Source organism: Oratosquilla oratoria, chromosome 33 (genome assembly GCF_046742065.1).
Source record: "Oratosquilla oratoria isolate Oo_2021 chromosome 33, ASM4674206v1, whole genome shotgun sequence".
NCBI lineage: Eukaryota > Metazoa > Arthropoda > Malacostraca > Stomatopoda > Squillidae > Oratosquilla > Oratosquilla oratoria.
In genome coordinates this window covers 3,079,308-3,084,307 of record NC_134809.1, presented here as the reverse complement: position 1 = coordinate 3,084,307, position 5,000 = coordinate 3,079,308, and the positions used below count along the sequence as shown (strand labels likewise).

General features: G+C 41.8%; 1 protein-coding gene across 1 annotated transcript in view; it reads right to left on the bottom strand.

The window, feature by feature from the left end:
• The window catches only part of kkv (hyaluronan synthase-like protein kkv), a 123,751-nt gene that overhangs the window by 54,545 nt on the left and 64,206 nt on the right, over positions 1 to 5,000 (bottom strand). The window lies entirely within an intron of this gene.

The following is a 5,000-nucleotide window of genomic DNA, read 5'->3' as shown; positions in this document are numbered from 1 at the left end:
AGGACCTCAAAACCTGACTTGAGGTGGCGAACCTTCTACCAGACCCTATCAAGGGATTACAGAAACACTCGAACTCAGCGATAAGACCATCTGCGACGTAGCCCTTCCACTCAAAGCTCAATAAAATAGCCCGGCGTCAGATCAAATAGACATAGAAGTAATGCAAAGATGACTTTATGGATAGGGATGATAGGAGGTAAAGGACATGGAACTGCCTAGTGTAGGCCTTATGGTCTCTCACAGACTCCTCCATTCTTATGTTCTATGTAAAGTAATTGAAGGGAGAATCCCTTATTGGACGTGGAACTGTCTAGTGTAGGCCCTATGGTCTCTCACAGACTCCTCCATTCTTATGTTCTATGTAAAGTAAATCCCTTAAATTGGTGACGCCCTCTATATATCTTATTCTGGTTGATGAAAGACGATTCTATTCTGCTGAAGAGGCATGTGGAGGGGATCAGGAGGACACGGGAGTTGTGGAGGCAGAGGTAGGAATATGGAGGGGCATGGAATGTGGAGAGGAGTATGGAGGTATGGAGGTAGCGTATGGAAGGGAATAGATTGTGGAGGGAGTATGGAGGTACAAGTTGGAGTGGTAATGAATATGGAGGGACAGAATGTGGAGGAGTGTGGAGGTAGAAGTTGGAGGGGCAGTAAATGTGGAGGTAGATTATGGAGGGACAAGGAGCACGTAGGAGTGTGGAGGAAGAGTATGGAGGGGTATGGAGTGTGAAGGAGGAAAGTACGACGTAAATGTACAAAGGAGTGTACAAAGTACAATGTACAATGTACTACCGCTCTGGTGTAGTCGGTTTGGACCCCGCCCTATGCTCGTAAAAGATTTGGGTTGATTTCTAATGACTATTTGGAGAATAATTGTTACCTTGGCTATCCTTGCACTATCCTTGCACTAGGGGCAAAGGTGGAAGTTTTGGACGTTGCTGAGATAGTCTAATTACTATTATTTTATTTTAATTATTTATCTTATTTATGTATTTATCATTATTATTATTATTATTATTATTTATTATTATTATTTTTGTTATTATTATTATTTTTTTATTTTTTTATTTATTATTGTTATTATTTTATTTATTTATTTATTTTTATTATTAGTTGTTTTTTTTTTTTTTTGTGAGTTCTAGATAACAGTAAGACATAAGGTATAGGTAATCAGTCCCAGTGTTCTAAGAATCCTCCGATTGGTCATCCAGGTGCAGGACACGGATGTGTGGACACAAAGGCAACGCAAATCTCCCCTGGCCAAGGTACCGCTGCGTCGTACAGTTAGGTCCAGCGCCTTTCTTGCGTAGGATGACGAAAACTTAAGACATTTTCCCAAAAACTTTCGTTACATTTATTTTCCCAATTCACTTCAAACCATTTCATCTAAATACGTCACAAAGTGAGCCTTAAATGTAGTTTAATTCTGTCTAGATTTTTCTACGTAGAGTTAATGCGTGGTTTCCATTTACTAGCGGACGGGTCTGAACGAATGATTTCTGAACCAGACGAAGTTTGTGAAACAAATAGGAACTAGACCGACTGGACGAGCCAAGGACAGCCAGAGCTCAGACCCGGGGTGGAGGGGAAGGGTGTGGAGGGGGAGGGGGAGCCAGAAGAGGAAAGGGGGGAGGGAGGGGGAGAATGTAGAGATAAAGGGGTTGGGTAAGTGGGTAAGTGGGGAGATTGTGGCTGGGCTAAACAATTTCACCTTTCTATCTTTTTTTTTTTTTTTTTTTTTTTTTTTTACTTTCACTAATAGTTCCTCTTCTTTCAACATTTTTTTCTCTTAATTTTTCTGTGTTCTTTTTGTCTTTAGTCTGTACGTAGGTTAGGAGTGATCAGGGGGAGTGTGCAAAGAATCTAGAAAATTCTACATTGTGTGTGTGCGTGTGTGTGTATGTCTTTGTGTGTGTGCGAGCGTGTGTGTGCGCGCGTGTATGTCTGTGTGTGTCTGCGTGCATGTGTGTGTGTGTGTGTGTGCGTGCGTGCGTGCGTGTGCATATATGTGTGCAACAAAATAAAATTTTCATACTTCAACATAAACAGAAAGTATAGGATTAAACATGACAGCATAACGATAGCATATAATTGAAAACCTAAAGTTTATGCCACCTGTACGATTCCACAAGCTTTCCAATCATATGCTATCATTATGCTGTCACCTTTAATCCTATGCTTTCAATTTATGCAGAAGTATGAAAAGTTAATTTTTGTTACACATTGGATCTTCAAAACCGACATGACACGTTTGTGATGATTTGCAAACGTCGTGATGAATGTGTGACGTTACTTGATGTGATATGTGTGTGATGCTGTGCGCACGGTGTGACGAGCGTTCGTGATGCCTCGAGAAAAGCGTGATGTGTCACGAACGACATGACGTACGTGAGATGCAATACGAACGATGTGATGCGAGTATGTGTCATGTAGTGTGACGCTGTGTGATGCTACGTGATACTGTGTGAGGCTATGATACTGTGTGATGCTGTGTGATGCTGTGTGACTGTGTGATGCTGTGTTATCCTGCGTGATGCTGTGTGGTACTGTGTGATGCTGTGTTATCCTGCGTGATGTTGCGTGATGCTGTGTGGTACTACGTGATGCTGCGTGATGTTGTGTAATACTGTATGACACTGCGTGATGCTGCGTGATGTTGTTTAATACTGTATGATAGTGCTTGATGCTGTGTGATGCTGCGTGATGCTGTGTGACGCTGTTTAACTCTGTGAGTCTCATCTTGAGAGGGCAGGGTGTGTCTTGTCCGAGGTAGAGAGGGAGGAGCGGGTTAGAAGAAGTATGCGCGCACAAGGCCATGTCCTAAGTTGACGAGGGGGGAGTTGAAAGGGGGGTAGATCGTGTAGAATACAACCTGTAGGGTGTGGCATGTTGCAAGCAGCGTGTAGTGGACAGGGTGTAACGTATAGGCAATATGAAATGTTCATAATTTGGCGTGTAGTACAAGCTCTGATTTGGCATGAAATATATAGCATCCATGATTTGGCGTGTAATATATATTATACATGGTGTGGCGTGTAGTATAAACTATACATGATTTGGTGTGTAATATGTAGCGTGCGTGATTTAGCGTGTAGTATATATCGTGTATGGTTTGGCTTGTAACACATACTGTGCATGATTTTGCGTTTGATATAAACTGTTCATGATTGTGTATTTTATAATGTGCATGATTTGGCATGTAAAGTGTGCATAATTTGGTGTGTAATATAAACTGTGCAGCATTAAGCGTGTAGTTTAAAGTGTGCATGATTTGGCGTGTAGTCTAAAGTGTGCATGATCATGCATGTCATACTATAACAACCGCCTATCGACAACCGCCTATAACAACCGCCTATCGATAACCGCCTATGACAACCGCCTATCGACTTTATCCAGATGTTCACATTGCACAGTCGCTCACACAAGTTGCGTCCAAGGACAACTTAATATGTTCTTGCCGGACATAATTCAGGTTCCTGGTTAATCTCGCTTTTAACCTTTCCCAGCTGAATACGTAGTTAACTGCTTCCTTACCCAGTTAAGTATTTTCTGAAAACATTCCATGTATATTTTGCAATAGCATCTCATAAACAGGAACTCCTCATCTAGTGCTCACCGTTGTAAGAATCAATACATAGGTATTTCTGTATACGTGTCGAACTTGTGAGTGTGTGTGTGTGTGTGTGTGTGTGTGTGTGTGTGTGTGTGTGTGTGTGTGTGTGTGTGTGTGTGTGTGTGTGTGTGTGTGTGTGTGTGTGTGTGTGTGTGTGTGTGTGTGTGTGTGTCTGTGTGTGTGTGTGTGTGTGTGTGTGTGTGTGTGTGTGTGTGTGTGTGTGTGTGTGTGTGTGTGTGTGTGTGTGTGTGTGTGTGTGTGTGTGTGTGTGTGTGTGTGTGTGTGTGTGTGTGTGTGTGTGTGTGTGTGTGTGTGTGTGTGTGTGTGTGTGTGTGTGTGTGTGTGTGTGTGTGTGTGTGTGTGTGTGTGTGTGTGTGTGTGTGTGTGTGTGTGTGTGTGTGTGTGTGTGTGTGTGTGTGTGTGTGTGTGTGTGTGTGTGTGTGTGTGTGTGTGTGTGTGTGTGTGTGTGTGTGTGTGTGTGTGTGTGTGTGTGTGTGTGTGTGTGTGTGTGTGTGTGTGTGTGTGTGTGTGTGTGTGTGTGTGTGTGTGTGTGCGTGCACAAAGTGTCGGATCCAGTGCTAGTTCAGACGAGGATCCAATCGGCGAACCCAAGGCGAACAACCTGTCTTTGGTTTTTTTCACAGAACCTCTGAGTCAGGTGCTGCCTTGACTAACGTATACTCGTACATGAAATGCGTCGTCGAGAGGCATTTGTGCTTCGAGGAATATGCTCGCTAGGGTAACTGATGTGATTAAGACAGTGTTCTTGGTGATTGTTAAGGATGTGATAATGATTGATATGAATGTGATAATGATTTGTGAGGATGTGATGATGATTAATAAGAATGTGATGTTGGTTGATTAGGATGTGCTGATGATTGATAAGGATGTGATGAGGATTGATTAGGATGTGATGATGATTGATGAGGATGTGGTGATGATTGATGAGGATGTGGTGATGATTGATGAAGATGTGTTGATGATTGATGACGATGTGATGATGGCTAATAAGAATGTGATGATGATTGATGATGTGATGATGATGATGATGTGATGATCATTGGTGAGGATGTGAGGATGATTGGCGAGGATGTGATGATGGTTAATAAGGATGTGGTGATGACTGACGAGGATGTGAGGATGATTGAGGATATGATGATGGTTAGTAAGAATGTGATGATGATTGAGGAAGATGTTATGATGATAATTAATAAGGGCAAGATGATAATTGATAAGGATGTAGTTGACGGAATTATTGAAAACCAGTTGAAAAATATAGCTCAAGAATTACAAAATCGTATTATCATTTGCATAAATAGTAATGGTGAACATGTTAGAATTAACGGTTCCAACAATAAACCTAAAAAAGATATATATCATTTAC